General features: G+C 37.8%; 1 non-coding gene across 1 annotated transcript; it reads left to right on the top strand.

Annotated features, from left to right (window-relative positions):
- Positions 1 to 12093: 12093 nt before the first annotated feature.
- LOC112781916 (small nucleolar RNA R71) lies at positions 12094 to 12200 on the top strand. The gene has a single exon (XR_003192663.1). It is a non-coding gene; the product is annotated as a small nucleolar RNA R71 (small nucleolar RNA).
- The last annotated feature ends 5076 nt before the right edge of the window (positions 12201 to 17276 follow it).

The raw sequence follows: 17276 nt of genomic DNA, 5'->3' as shown, positions 1-17276 counted from the left end.
TTAAAATCAAAAGGCAAGGGTAATAAAAAGGATCCAAGGCTTTGAGCATCAGTGGATAGGAGGGCCTAAAGGAATAAAATCCTAGCCTTAGCGGCTAAACCAAGCTGTCCCTAACCATGTGCTTGTAGTGTGAAGGTGTCAAGTGAAAACTTGAGACTGAGCGGTTAAAGTCGAGGTCCAAAGCAAAAAACAGAGTGTGCTTAAGAACTCTGGACACCTCTAATTGGGGACTTTAGCAAAGCTGAGTCACAATCTGAAAAGGTTCACCCAGTTATGTGTCTGTGGCATGTATGTATCCAGTGGTAATACTGGAAAACAGAGTGCTTAGGGCCACGGCCAAGACTCATGAAGTAGCTGTGTTCAAGAATCAACATACTAAACTAGGAGAATCAATAACACTATCTAAATTCTGAGTTCCTATAGATGCCAATCACTCTGAACTTCAAAGGATAAAGTGAGATGCCAAAACTGTTCAGAAGCAAAAAGCTAATAGCCCCGCTCATCTAATTAACACTGATCTTCATAGATGTTTTTGGAATTCATTGTATATTCTCTTCTTTTTATCCTCCTTTGTTTTTAGTTGCTTGGGGACAAGCAACAATTTAAGTTTGGTGTTGTGATGAGCGGATAATTTATATGCTTTTTGGCATTATTTTTACTTAGTTTTTAGTATGATTTAGTTGGTTTTTAGTATATTTTTATTAGTTTTTAATTAAAAATCACATTTCTAGACTTTACTATGAGTTTGTGTGTTTTTCTGTGATTTCAGGTATTTTCTGGCTGAAATTGACGGAGCTGAGCAAAAATCTGATTCAGGCTGAAAAAGGACTGCTGATGCTGTTGGATTCTGACCTCCCTGCACTCAAAGTGGATTTTCTGGAGCTACAGAACTCCAAATTGTGCGCTCTCAATTGCGTTGGAAATTAGACATCCAGGGCTATCCAGCAATATATAATAGTCTATACTTTGCTCAAGGATAGACGACGTAAACTGGCGTTCAACGCCAGTTCCATGTTGCAGTCTGGCGTCCAGCGCCAGAAACAAGTTACAAGTTGGAGTTCAACGCCAGAAACAGGTTACAACCTGGCGTTGAATGCCCAAAACAGCCCAGGCACGTGAGAAGCTTAAGTCTCAGCCTCAGCACACACCAAGTGGGCCCCAGAAGTGGATTTCTACACCATCTATCATAGTTTGTTCATTTTCTGTAAACCTAGGTTACTAGTTTAGTATTTAAACAACTTTTAGAGGTCTATTTCGCACCTCATGAAATTTTAGATATGAACTTTGTACTCCTTGACGGCATGAGTCTCTAAACTCCATTGTTGGGGGTGAGGAGCTCTGCAGCGTCTTGATGAATTAATGCAATTATCTCTGTTTTCCATTCAAACACGCTTGTTCCTATCTAAGATGTTCATTCGCGCTTCACTATAAAGAAGGTGATGATCCGTGACACTCATCACCTTCCTCAATCCATGAACGTGTGCCTGACAACCACCTCCGTTCTACATCATATTGAATGAGTATCTCTTAGATTTCTTAATCAGAATCTTCGTGGTATAAGCTAGAATTGATGGTGGCATTCATGAGAATCCAGAAAGTCTAAACCTTGTCTGTGGTATTCCGAGTAGGATTCAAGGATTGAATGGCTGTGACAAGCTTCAAACTCGCGATTGTTGGGCGTAGTGACAGACGCAAAAGAATCAAGGGATTCTATTCTGACGTGATCGAGAACCAACAGATGATTAGCCGTGCTGTGACAGAGCATTCGGACCATTTTCACTGAGAGGACGGAAAGTAGCCATTGACAACGGTGACACCTTACATACAGCTTGCCATGGAAGGAGCCTTGCCTGTGTGGAGAGGAGTACAAGAGAAAAGCTGAAATAAAGAGGACAAAGCATCTCCAAAACCCCAACATATTCTCCATTATTGAGTAACAAGTATTTATTTTATGCCCCTTGACTTTTACAATTAAAACTAAGAATTATTATTGATATTATATCCTGACTAAGAGTTACAAGATAACCATAGCTTGCTTCAAGCCAACAATCTCCGTGGGATTCGACCCTTACTCACGTAAGGTATTACTTGGACGACCCAGTGCACTTGCTGGTTAGTTGTGTGGAATTACATAGTGTGAAGTAATTTTTGTGCACCAGTAGTCTGCTCTCATTTCTAATTCGAGTTCTTCAGTGCGCTTCTCCATTCTGACTTGACTTCCAAGTTACCTCTCTGACAAGACTTCTTTTCCTCAGAGTTCCACAATGTTTCCATTATTAATTCTAATTTGGGTCACTTGGAACTTCGTATCTTTTTAAATTGAACTGGTTCAAATTGTTCTAGCACCTCAGACGGCCCATCGTCTTCCAAATAAACTCCTTTAGGTTGATAACTCTCCTCTTACCGGTTGCCAAAGTAGTTTCCAAGAATACACAGCGTTCTCTTTTAAACTATCTAGGCTCACTCCGTTAGTATGCATAACTTTTATGTCGGCTTCTCGTAGTTAGAATCTTAAATCACCTTTTTCATTATCTCGACTATCAAACTCAGGGACTACGATACTTGATACTTCCAGTTTCAGATCAACACAAAGGCGTCTAGCACACTGTGAAATCCCACCTTCTCTTTGGCGTATAGTCTCGTTAATACCTTCGATAATTAGTTTGCTCCGATGGATGGAATGGACTTGGTCACTAGTTCCACGATTATCTAACAGCATCATCTTCTGTCCTAGACCTCGGAAATCTATTCTGAAATCAATGGCTATCCTTTCTCACCTTAAGTGTAAAACCTTCAATGGTTGCAGCATTTCGAACGGCTTCTGTTGGTTACTTTCTATTTTCTAACATGTCAACTACATAATCACTCGTGTCGCCATGTCATTTCATCAAGCCACCCAAAAATGTCTTCTTTGAACTCATGACACGTTTCGGTAATTACAGAGTGAATAAAAAATTCACTCTCGTAAGCTTCAGACAACAGTTCATGTGTCAACCTTTGACGTTAGGTACACTCACCTCTTCCTATACCTTCTATTTCGTCCCTTCATTCCTCCAAATCTCTTTCTTGTCTTCCTCCATCTCTCCTTGACTTTATTGTTTAATAGACTTCAATATCCTCGATAGCTCCTTATCCTCCTTTGTTGTACAAGCAATACTCAGAGATTTCCTGCTCAGGCGTCCGTCATCGCTTCCCGAAGTTGTGTTCGCACGCATCCTAAACCCCCTTTTTGCAAGGCATCACAATCCTTTCACGTATTTTACTTAAGTTCAGGCATCATGAATACTGGCACTGATGTTAATCTTCCTTTCTAGGTCTGAACGCCTTCGTCGTATTTAGGTGTCCAACAAAAGGTACACCCTAAAGTGTTAACTTAACCGCAGGTAATATGGTCGTTAAGAATTAAGGCTCCAAAATTCTTCATAGTGCCACATGTGTTCAAAAGTCTTGCTCTAGGGAATTAATATTTTAATGGTTTCATCTAGGAGTTGTGTGCAACAAAAATTTCAGTACGACGTTCTGATTGACGAACGAGCAACACGAGGGATATTCACAAGAAACCAAAATAAAGTTTTATATACGATCAAATAGAGTTATACCAAAATAATGAAATGTACAAGAAGAAGAATCAAGGTGTATCTCAAGAAAAGAGCTCAAATCAAGAACCTTTGGTAGAAAGAGTAGAGCATATAGAGTCAAAGAAGTCTCAGCTGATTTTGAAGAATACAATTTGCAAATGAGAGCAACTATACTCACATCAAGTTCCCAAAATTCAAGGATTACGTGGTTATACCAAGACAAGTTCAAGCTCATCTTGGAAGAAACAAGATTCATGTGCATAAAGAGTAAAACTAGAAGGATGCTCAAGCCATTTAAGAAGGAGTCCAAATAGAGTTCCAATGCAGGTCTTAAAAGAATATTAGATCAGTTCGCGCAGATTCTGTTGGCACACTTCCCCTCGCTTAAAGCCTTCTACTCTTCTCTTCCTTCTTCACTGGCATAACTGACGCTCCTCACAGGAAAAGACTTAGTCGGACAGTTTTCTCTTCTAATACTCCTTTCAACTTGATCCTAGGTTCTACCGGTTATAATGGCGTCTTTAGTTGCGGTACAATCAAGACTGATCTGGCTTCTGGCACTAAGGCTATCGCAGACTCGCTTTCTCTCTGAGGTGGGGGGTTCTGGTACACATTCAGGATTGTCTCGGAAACTCTCTCGCAATGGAAATTTGGTCTCATCTTCACTCGTCTCTCAAACAATTAGCAACTAAAGTTAAATTTGTTCCATTCCTCATCCTCGTAGTTCACTGTCATTGGGTTTCAAACAATAACCACGTACAGTCCTCAATACTTCTAATCCCTTATATATAATCCAACCCGCTTCCGCTGCGTCACTCTTATTTGTTTGCCTTAAAAAATCTATCATTTGATGTCCCTACCTCACGTAGTACTCTTACATTGGTTCTAAGTTAATTACCTTAAATCCTAACCTGTCACTTCTATCTTAAGTACAAATAAACTCAATGTCAGGACATTTTATAGCATAATTGAAATTATATTAGCGGTTTCGCGATTACCTCCACCTCGTGGTAACTGACCGGCAACCTAAGTTTTCCCTTGTGGGCAGTTCCAAGACATATGCCCAGGACGACCACACTTATAGCATAAGCCCAACCAAAATGACACGGCCTATTCGGGTGATAGCTTCTGCATTTTTGACAACTTGAATCATCTGAAGTAGCCGATGCCTATTTTCCTTTTCTCTTGAATTCTTGGCCCCTATGTGTGAAGTTCTGATTATGTTCCCTTCAGTGAAAATCCCGGCCCTCATTTCTTTCCAAAGCAGCCTTCATTAAACATTCTTCTGCAACCCTACTCTTGTTTACCAAATCTGAGAAAACTATGATCTCCATCGGACCCACTAAACTCAGTATATCACTCCGGAGTCCTCCTTCATATTTGATGCATTTTCATTCCTCAAAGCCTTCCAGAGCACCCTGAAAAATCTTGAAAAATCGACATAATTCCTCAAACTTGTTTGTGTATTCGGCTACAGACATTTGACCCTGCTTCAATTGCAACAATTCAAGCTCCTTAGCTATCCTGACCAAATTGGGGAAGTACTTTTTGTAGAATTCCAATTAAAAGGCATTCCAAGGTACTGCAACATTGTCTTGCTGCAGCAGGCGTCACGTACCCTGCCACCAGTGCTGGGCTTCACCCGTTAACTGATAAGTTACAAATTCACACGTTGATTTTCAGGGACTTGTTGTGCTTGTAAAGCCCGTTCCATCGCCTAAAACCAGTTATCTGCCTTTGTGGGATCCATCGTCTCTCTAAAGATGGGCGGGTTTACCTTCAGGAAGGTTGCTAAGGTCATTGGCCCCTTCTCTCCGTCACCGCCATTCCCATTACTGGCTTGATTTCCCAATGTCGCAGCCGTAGCCTGCATAGCAGTAGCCATGTTCTCTAGGGCAGTCATAAAGTTCGCGGGGTTATTCTCAGGTTCCGTATTACTAGTCCTATCTCTCCATTGACCGTGATTGCGTCCATGAGTCGCCATTTGGTTTCTGTTCACACCAAACAAGTGATATCAAGGTGATCAGTCTCAATATCGCAAGTCTAGTGCTTCAAAGTTCCAAATGCATGCTCATGAACTTTATGCTATGTATATTAGGTAGATATCCTAAATAGCAGATAAACACGACTCAGGGTGTGCTCAGAAGCATAGTCAGTCCGTCCCTCAGGCTCTATAGAAACGAACTGCTCTGATTCCATAATGTAACACCCTACCACACAGAGTCTTATGCTTAAGTCGTAAAACAGAGGTGGTGATGTATTACGACCTCTAAAGACAAAATTTAGTATGTATAATTAGTAGTGTAAAAAGGTTTGTAGCTAGGAGCCTTTGAAGAAAAAGGGGTAAATCAAAACTGTTAAATCGAAAAGCGCAACACTCCGATCGATAACGTAAACGAACAGATTTAGAATAAGCTAACACGAGAAGAAATACAAAAGAGTGCCAACAATATAGATATCAAGGCTCAGGACTTGGTTTGCGAAGATAACCGGTCCGAGCATAACAGTATACATATATATAGTAGGAAATCCCAAAAGAACCCAAGACACAAAATACAAAACATGTTTCTCCAAAATGACCTCTAAGAGGAGTTAATACAAAATATATATACAGTAAAGTATCTAAGCTAGTATATAAGATCAAAAAAAATTCCCGAGAGCTAAAGATCTTCGCCAAAATAGAAGTGTCCAGCATGCCTCAGCGAGAAGCCTCACGTCCTGCATCTAAAAATCACAAAATCTGCATGGGTGAGTGGTGCGTAATTTATAGTCCACAAACTAACCAGCAAGTGCACCGGGTCATACCAAGTAATACCTCAGGTGAGTGAGGGTCGATCCCACGAGGATTAATGGATCAAGCAACAATGATTGTGATTGGCTTAGTCAAACAAATAGGAAATGGTGTTTGAAGGTTCAAAAGCATTAAACAGTATTTCAGAGATAAAGACAGCAAGCAGTAAATTGATGAGAATAATATATGGAGAAACAGTTAAGGCTTTAGAGATATCTATTTTCCGGATTGACTTTTCTTACTAACTATTTTAATCATGAAAGATTTAATTCATGGCAAACTATATGTGACTAATCCCTAATTCCTTAGACCTTTTTAGTCTCCTCTAACCTTCATCAACCGCCAATTCCTTAGTCACTTAATTCCAATTAGAGGGTGAAGTTCAATTCTAGTTTATATACCACAAAAATCCTAATTACCCAAATATAAGAGGATTATATGTCACATATCCCGTTAAGTCCAGATAATTAGAAATTTAGGAGAATTTATTTTCAAGCTTTTGTTCAAGTAAAGAGCTTTTTCAAGTTATACAAGAACTCAATTAGAACAAGGGTCATACTTCCGTTCCACCCAGATTCATAAAATAAAGAACGAAAACAATTCTTGAATGATAAATCAATAAATGAATTAAAATAGAAAAATAATAGTATCAATCCATACAATAGACAGAGCTCCTAACCTTAACAGTGGAGGTTTAGTTGCTCATGGTTCAGAGAGAAAACTAGGATTCTGAAAAACTGTAAATTACCAAATAAGATCGAAGAGAAAAGAAGAGCCCGAAGGGCTGATTCTTTTCCCTTTTATATCTAATCCTAATAAATGCAAAATATATTTCCTAAACTAAATAATATTTTTTTCTAATTAAAAATAAAATAAAAGTTTACATCAAAATTTAATAATTAAATTTCGCAGCCTTTTGTAGTGAATGGGGACCACTTGGATTATTAAGGTCCACACTGAACTTGAGAATTCTCAAGTTCAGCATGGGTGAAAGCAATACGCGTCCTTCAGAGCTTAAATCCACGCTGAACTTATATTAACCCAAGTTCAGCGTGGGATGATACGTGATTCTTCCTCTGTGCGTTGGATTCCACGCTGAACCTGAAAAAACTCATTCAGCGTGGAGGAGGCAGAGCGAAATGGAAGAAAAGGGTATACTATTATATATTGTTGGAAAAGCTCTGGAATTCAGCTTTCCAATGCTGCTGGAATCACATCAATTGGACCTCTGTATCTCAAGTTATTTCTGTTTGAGTGCAAGGAGGTCAGGGTTAACAGTATCATTCACTTTCTTCCTTTTCTGCTACAAAACTCCGTCAAATTTATCCAAATGCTACCTAACATAAATAGAAATTGCAAACAACTCAAAGTAGTATTCATAGTGGCTAAAGGTAATTAAATCTTGATTAAACTCAACAATTTGAATGCAAATTTACTAGGAAAAGATAGAGAAGATGCTCACGCATCACAACGCCAAACTTGAATTGTTGCTTGTCCTCAAGCAAACAAAATCAATACGTGATTAGGATGTGAATTTGCATAAGAAGTGGGAGTTCAGTTATGCTCAAGTTTATTCTTAAAATGGGGTTTATTCATTGTAACTCTAAGCAGTTTTGACATCTCACTCTCCTTTGAATCAGAGAAATGTCAGTGTCATTCGGAATTAGAATCCAGATCATATTATAAATTCTCTGATCTTTATATTCCAGTTTAATCCTTGAACACAGCAAATTTACTTTAATTCTCTTTTCTTTGGTGCTTTGAACCTTGAGCCTAGCCGTGACTTTAAATGTTTTGACTCAAGCTTCACTTGACACAAATACACTACAAGCACTTGATTGGGGAACTCTTTCTAAGCTCTAATTGCTCTTTTCGCTTCTCCCAGACAATGATGCTCAAAGCCTTTGACATACTCTGATGAATGCATTTGGTCATGACTCTAAATATTCCGTCTCAAGGATTATTTGAAACAGGAATACCACAAGCATATAACTAGGAAACAACTCTTTGAGCTTTTAATCATGTCAGACTTCCCTAGTTATTGATGCTCAGAGTCTTGGACCTTGCTCTTATTTTTCTTTTGCTGTTTCTTTTGCTTAAAGGGTTAAATGTTTGGTTACTTTAGAGAATTCATAATAGTTCTCTAAATTCTTATTCCTCATACATCAACATCCTTTTATTCAAATTCAAATATGCACTGTTCATGTTATTCATTCATAATCGCAATAATACCACCACATTTAAGTAAATGAGACTAATCTTAAGTATAAACCTAATTTCTCATGTATTACATCTTTTTCTTCTTTCTTTTCTTTTGATTTCAAGCTCAGTGAGAAATACATGAGACACTCTTTCAGAATAAAAAAATCAAATAACAAAATAAACAGTAAATTAAACTAGAACCTATGAATGAAATAAAAACTGATCATGCAATAACAAAAATAGCCGAAAACATAAATATAACATAATAAGAACGGGAGGAAATATAGAATGAAAGGAACTCAACCACCTCAGTTATCCTAGTGGACGTCTCATTCTTCAGGCTGTGCTCCTCCGTGAAGATGATTCGCCTACCTTTGGTGCCATTAAAATAAATAGAAAAGCCACAAGCAAAGCAACAACACCAAATTTAAAAGTTTGCTTGTCCTTAAGCAAAGAAGAACTGAAAGCAGGAAGGGACAGAAAACGACGTACAGATGAGTAAAAACAAATATTATGATAAAAGAAGAATAAAATGATAAAAGGACAAGAGAGATTAAAATAATTAAAATATATATATTATTTTTTTGTTTTTTTATTTATTTATTTATTATTTATTTATTTTTAATTTTATTTATTATTATTATTATTATTATTATTATTATTATTATTATTATTATTATTATTATTATTATTATATATATATATGTATGTATAGAAAGGGGGAGGGGGGTAATAGACATATAGGTATATATATCTGTAGGGAACAAGGGCATGGGATCAGGAGGGGGGTTAATGGTTTGTGTTATTGTGTAAGGTGGGATGGAATCATGGGGATTTGTAAAAGGGAAAAGGGAGGATGGAGTGGGGGATCATAGGAATGGGATTTGGGAAGGATTTGGTGAAGATATATGATTCCACACTGAACTTGAAAGGAGGGCGAGTTCAGCGTGAAAGCTCCCGAATGCGTGCTTCATCTCCACGCTGAACTTGGTGCAGCCCAAGTTCAGCGTGGACCAAAGACTTTTTTTTTCATTTTTTTTTCTTCACATTGAACTTGGAAAATTTCAAATTCGGCGTGGACCTGGCAGTGGCTATTTGTTCCTGGTCTCGCACATCCCACGCTGAACTTGAGATATGTCAAGTTTAGCGTGGACTCTCACCAAATTTTCCAAGTTCAGCGTGGACCTGGCAGAGAGTAATGCTTAATTTGTACGTGCACTCCACATTGAACTTGGAAAATCCCAAGTTCAGTGTGGACTTGGCAGAACCAACCTTCTCCAAAGTGGCCAAAATTTTTTCTAATTGTTCGGTTCTTGTTCTAAAAATTTTGCATGATCAAAACACACGTAAAACGAAGGGAAAACAGTAAAAACTCAATAAAAATCAAATAAATAATAAAACTACTACAACGAAAACTAGACTAAGGATACAAAATCATCGGGTTACCTCCTGACAAGCACTTATTTACCGTCACTAGCTTGACGGTCAGCCCCCCTAAGGAAGAGGATCATAGGGGCTCAGCTCTTCACCCCCTTACTATGAATCTTCTCCCTGTGTTCCCATAACGTAGCTCAACATGCTCCAGAGAGAGGATTCTGTTTACTGTATAAGTCCACACTGGATTGCTAGTCAACACCACCTTCATTCCTGAGGAGAAACCTTCAGTGGGGATCTTTTTGTTTCTTCATCCCCTGGGTACTTTCTTCTTTTTGGGAACCTCCTCCTTGGTGGATGATGTATTCCTGACACCAAACTTAGGTTTGATATCAGGAAGAATTTTATTGATTGTCACCAAAGGAGATTTGAGTTGCAGATTCTGTTGTGCATCATCAGGGGGTTCTTGAAGGTTTGGATCAATAAGCTTAGTTTACATGCACCTCTCTTCTTCACCTGCTAAACGTATATCTTTGAAGACATGAAAGACCAGTTGCTCATTATGCACTCTAAGCACTAATTCACCTTCTTCCACATCAATTAGAGCTCTTCCTGTGGCTAAGAATGGCCTTCCTAGAATTATAAAGGCATTCTCATCCTCCCCTGTGTCAAGAATTACAAAATCTGCTGGGAGGAAGAACTTACCCACTTTGACCAAGATATTCTCCACTAACCATATGCAGGCTTTATAGATTTGCCTGCCATCTGTAATGCTATCCTTGTGGGTTGTGCCTCTTAGATTTGCAGCTTCTTCATCACAGACAAGGGCATTAAATTGATGCTTGCTCCCAGATCACATAATGCTTTCTCAAAGGTTGTGCTTCCAATGGTGCATGGAATTTGAAAGCTCCCTGGATCCGGTATCTTCCTTGGCAAGTTATTCTGAATGATGGCACTACATTCCTTAGTCAGGACCACTGTCTCATCTCCCTTTAAAGGCTTCTTCTTTGACAACAACTCCTTCATGAATTTGATATAGAGATGCATTTGCTCCAAAACCTCAGCAAAAGGAATATTGATTTGCAACTTTCTGAAGACTTCCAAGAACTTTGAAAATTGCTTGTCCTTGGTCTCCTCTTGAAGTTTCTGAGGATATGGCATTTTAGGCTTGTACTCAGCAGCCTTTGGCAATGTAGGTAAGTGTCAAGAGAGTCTGGGAATGGGTTGTCCACACGCTTTGGAGGGACGTGCTCTACTTCGTCCTTCTTCTCCTCTGGAGCTTCTTTTTCAACTGGCTCCTTATTAACTTGTGCTCCCGTACTTTCCACTTGTCCACTTATCAAGGTGATAGCCTTACATTCCTCTCTTGGATTTGGAATTGTGTTACCAGAAAGACTATTAGTGATTCTCTGATCAATTTCATTAACTTTTGTGGCTAATTGACCCATCTAAATCTCCAAGTTCTTGATTAATGCTCTGGTTTCTTGTCTAAAACTTGCCAATATTTCTTCCAAATCATTGTTCTGCTGGGGCTAAGAAGTTACTTACTGAGATGACTGAAACTGGTGGTTATTAAAATTATTCTGTTGAAAACCACCCTGAGAATTATTATTAAAATTTTGTGGCCTCTAAGGTTGCTCTCTCCACCCAAAATTTGGGTGCTTTTTCCACCCCTGATTTTAGGTCTTAGAATAGGGATCATTATTGGGATTTCTAGAAGCACTCCCCATGTAATTGACATGTTCAGAAGAATATTGAGCATAATTATAATTTTCATTTTGCATAAAATTACCTGTCATGTCATAAGGGACCTCTTGATGTGGATTTTGGGTGTTGACAGCTGAAACTTGCATTCCACTTAATTATTGAGTAAGTAGATTTATTTACTGAGACATAAGCTTGTTTTGAGCAAGAAGAGCAGTAACAGCTTCCACTTTCAACACGCCTCTCTTCTGAGAGGTTTCAGAGTGCAAGGGATTCCTGTTGGAGGAATATAAGTATTGGTTGTTAGCAAACAACTCAATAAGCTCAATAGTCTCCTCTGGTGTCTTCTTCATGTACAAATAACCACCTGTAGAATTATCCAAGCGCATCTTGGACATTTCACATAAGCCCTCATAAGAGATATCCAGCTGAGTCCATCTAGAGAATATATCTGGAGGGCATTTCCTAGTCAGTATCTTGAATCTCTCCCAAGCTTCATAAAGGGTTTCACCATCCTTCTGTCTGAAAGTCTGAACATCCACCCTTAGCTTAGTCAGCTTTTGAGGTGGAAAAAATTTAGTCAGAAAGCCAGTGACAATCTTGTCCCAAGTATCCAGACTCTCCTTGGGTTGAGAATCTAACCACAGCTATGCTCTATCCCTCACAACAAATGGGAAGAGCATGAGTTTGTACACTTCAGGATTCACTCCATTGGTCTTCACAGTGTCACAAATCTACAGAAAAACAGAAATAAACTGATTTAGATCTTCCTGAGAGAGTCCATGATATTGACAGTTTTGTTGCACAAGAGTGACTAGCTGTGGCTTCAGCTCAAAGTTGTTTGCAGCTATAGGAGGCACCACAATGCTTTTCCCATAAAGATCTGCAGTAGGAGCAGTGTATGAGCCAAGCACTCTTCTGGGTTGCTCATTCCCATTCGGATTTGCCATATTGGTATTAGCAGCATGATCCATGGTGGACTCTGCAGCCTTGTAGAGTCTTGCTTGTTGCAAATGCCGCCTGAAAGTCCTTTCAGGGTCAGGGTCAAAGTCTAACAGAGGTTTCTTGTCCCTATTTCTGCTCATAAACAGACAGAAGACAAGAAAAGATGAGATTCTCTACATCAAAGTGCAGAGAATTCTCAGTAAGGTAACCTGTGTAAAGAAATAAATAAAAAATACTAAATAAATTAAACACTAAAATTCGAAAATTACTATTAAAATAAGACAAAAAAAATTCAAAATTATTAACCCAAATAATTAAGAAAAATTAAAATAAAAATAACTAGAGAACACCAAACTTAAATTCAGAAATTAAGGAAAAATAAAGCCAAAAAAAATTCGAAAATTTAAGGTGCAAAATTAAAATAAATTCAAAGTTAAAACGCTTATTGAAGAAAAAAATGAAATATTAAAAGAGAAATAAATAACAGAAAGAGAACAAAAGTCTTCTTTCTTTTAAATTCTTAGGTTTTTTATTTTTTATTTTTTTAAGACTAAATAATAAAAGAAAAGAAAAAGAAAGAAACAGGGGAGGGAGATACTAACGAAAAAGAGGAAAAGAATTAAAGGAACAAAAAATAAAAAATAAAAATTAATAATACTAAAATAAAACTAATTAAAAGAAAAATTATCTAATCTAAGGAATAAAACAACGAGTAGTTGTCAATCACAATCAATCCCCGGCAACGGCGCCAAAAACTTGATGCGTAATTTATAGTCCACAAACTAATCGGCAAGTGCACCGGGTCGTACCAAGTAATACCTCAGGTGAGTGAGGGTCAATCCCACGAGGATTGATGGATCAAGCAACAATGATTGTGATTGGCTTAGTCAGACAAACAGAAAATGGTGTTTGAAGGTTCAAAAGCATTAAATAGTAATAAAGAGATAAAGATAGCAAGCAGTAAATTGATGAGAATAATATATGGAGAAACAGTTAAGGCTTCAGAGATATCTATTTTCTGGATTGACTTTTCTTACTAACTATTTTAATCATACAAGATTTAATTCATGGCAAACTATATGTGACTAAACCCTAATTCCTTAGACCTTTTTAGTCTCCTCTAACCTTCATCAACCGCCAATTCCTTGGTCACTTAATTCCAATTAGAGAGTGAAGTTCAATTCTAGTTTATATACCACAAAAATTCTAATTACCCAAATATAAGAGGATTATATGTCACGTGTCCCGTTAAGTCCAGATAATTAGAAATTTAGGAGAATTTGTTTTCAAGATTTTGTTAAAGTAAAGAACTTTTCCAAGTTATACAAGAACTCAATTAGAACAAGGGCATACTTCCGTTCCACCCAGATTCATAAAATAAAGAACAAAAATAATTCTTGAATTATAAATCAGTACATGAATTAAAATAGAAAAATAATAGTATCAATCCATACAATAGACAAAGCTCCTAACCTTAACAGTGGAGGTTTAGTTGCTCATGGTTCAGAGAGAAAACTAGGATTCTGAAAAACTGTAAATTGCCAAATGAGGTCGAAGAGAAGAGAAGAGCCCAAAGGGCTTATTCTTTTTCCTTTTATATCTAATCCTAATAAATGTAAAATATATTTCCTAAACTAAATAATATTTTTTCTAATTAAAAATAAAATAAAAGTTTACATCAAAATTTAATAATTAAATTCCGCAGCCTTTGGACGTGAATGGGGACCACTTGGATTATTAAGGTCCACGCTGAACTTGAGAATTCAGCATGGGTGAGAGCAATACACGTCCTTCGGAGCTTGAATCCACGCTGAACTTGGATTAACCCAAGTTCAGTGTAGGATGATACGTGATTCTTCCTCTGTGCGTTGGATTCCACGCTGAACTTGAAAAAGCTGAAGTTCAGCGTGGAGGAGGCAGAGTGAAATGGAAGAAAAAAGTATATTATTATATACTGTTAGAAAGCTCTGGAAGTTAGCTTTCCAATGCTGCTAGAATCACATAAATTTGACCTCTGTAGCTCAAGTTATTTCTGTTTGAGTGCAAGGAGGTCGGGGTTGATAGCATCATTCGCTTTCTTCCTTTTCTGCTACAAAATTCCGCCAAATCCATCTAAATGCTACCTGAAATAAACAGAAATTGCAAACAACTCAAAGTAGCATTCATAGTGGCTAAAGGTAATTAAATATTGATTAAACTCACAATTTGAATGCAAATTCACTAGGAAAAGATAGAGAAGATGCTCACACATCAGTGAGAACCGGAGGTTCTCAGCATGGTAACAGTGCCCAAATATCTAACATGTTATGTCCTGAGAAAGCCGAAGGTAATCCTTGAACTTCCAGTTATAATCAAAGCATATAAATATACTAAACCATGAGAAATGTAAAAGTAGGCAACTAACTTAAGGGTCATCAATCTAACTAAACATCCCCCTTCCAAGTCCTTCAAACCTCCTAACCGCCAACAGTAAAGATATGCAAACACAAGTATATCACGCAAGAAATGCACAAGTAGGAAGCAAGTAAGACAATTAGGCAATTAGCAAGTAATGATGCAATCAGTTAGGCATTTCAAACAAATCACATATAATGCATATGATGCATGCCTGTCCTAGTGGCTGATGAGTCTCATCTGTCGGTTGCAAAGCCAACCCGACATATTCTGGTAGCTAACCATTGGACAGAACACCAAACACAGAGCAAGTGGGACAACACCATAACCCTTGCATCTTACCCGCGTACTCGGAGCAGGGGACAACTTCACCGTGCCTCTTACCCAGGCAGTGTTACATTCTCGGCCCGGAGCAAGGGGAAATAGAACACAGCCCTTGCGTCTTACCCACAACCTCGAATTTTTCCTGAGCAAGTGGATAACACCACTGCATCTTACCCAGCTTATTGACTTTTACCCAGAGCAAGCGGATAACACCGCTGCATCTTACCCGGAGTCACATACAGAAACACTCTTTCATTACCATTAACATTCATTCATTCATCCAATCATACTCAATTTATACCCGGAGCAAGTGGATAACACCACTACATCTTACCCGTCGTTCTCACCTCTTACCCGGAGCAAGTGGTTAACACTACTGCATCTTACCCAGAGGCACATCACAATCAATTTCAATTTCATTATCTTTATAATTCCCTCATCTCAGCTAACCGGCTTAAAATTATAATTCATAATCAGCCATAACCATCATCACACACAGCCATTCGACTTATATCATACTCAGCCACTCGGCTCATATCTTACACAGCTCTCCACCACCTTCTTCCATGACTCATATCATCATTATTAATCATAACTCATCATAATATCCCCTTTCTTCATCCACAAGTTACCCCCTTCCCTAGCTTCCTCTCAGTCGCTAGGCATTTTACATTAATTTAAGATTTAAGAGATGAAAATGGGGGTTTATAAGCCTGAAACAGTGTCTCGGAAGGTCACAAGCTTCTTGGGAAAGTGAAAGACTTGAAAACAAAATCTTTAGAAAAGAACAGGGTCGTGTGCGTACACACAAGGGTGTGCGTGTGCACGCCCAGAAGTATTTTTAAAAGTGTGCGTGCACGCACAAGGTGTGCTAGTGCCACCAACAGCATGTCATTCCCAACGTGTGTGTACGCACAGGGCTGTGCATACACATAGCTTGCAAAACTTTAGTGTTTGTGTGCGTGCACAGGTTGTGCTAGCGCTCCTATCAATGGCCTTTTCCCCGTGTGTACATACGCACAGGGCTGTATGTCCGCACAGGTCCAAAAATCCACGGGGTGTGCGTGTGCACAGGTCTGTGCGTGTGCACACAAACCAGAAATCACAAATTCTGCATAATCTGTAGAATTCATATTTTTGGCCTGAACTTTCAATCATCATATCTCCTTTCACAAAATTCGGATTTCTACCAAATTTAGACCATTTTAAAGCTTATGAAATCATCTTTCATTTGATATAAAAATCATCAATTTCCAAAAATAATAGCTCAAGATATGATCCATTGAAGTTCATCACAATTCCATTTTTAACAAAACTCATAAACTCCCAATTTTTAAAACATACACTTCCAAATTCATTCAAAACCAACCAAAATTCAACCATTCCAACATCAATCATTTCCAAACCTTATTCAATCATCAACCCACCAATTCCCCCATATTGATCCAAATCTCAATTTAATAAATCTCACATCATAATCAACATTTCATATCTCAATTTCCAAACAAATATTCAATTCATCAATCACCATATATATATATATATATATATATATATATATATATATATATATATATATATATATATATATATATATATATATATATATATATATATATATATATATATATATATATATATATGTCATACTTCAACTCATGCTCATCAACAAGAGCCCCAACCTTATCATCCATTAAGCATATCACTCCATATCACATACAACTTTTACATACTTTGCCAACAATTATCATCATTCACAATCACCCAACCACTACTCAAATATTCATCTCAATCCAATTTATTCAACAACTACATTAACATATCACAATCCACTAAATTCATACACAACAACACAATTCATTTCAATCCATCGACAACATTAATAGTTCAACTCCTATCTTAGGGTCTCTAGCCTAAGTTTTCACACCACATTACATTTTAGATACAGGAAACCGAAACCATAC

This window comes from Arachis hypogaea, chromosome 19, assembly GCF_003086295.3.
Source record: "Arachis hypogaea cultivar Tifrunner chromosome 19, arahy.Tifrunner.gnm2.J5K5, whole genome shotgun sequence".
Classification (NCBI taxonomy): domain Eukaryota; kingdom Viridiplantae; phylum Streptophyta; class Magnoliopsida; order Fabales; family Fabaceae; genus Arachis; species Arachis hypogaea.
Note: the sequence above shows the minus strand (reverse complement) of the source record. Positions and strands in the feature narration are given on the sequence as shown.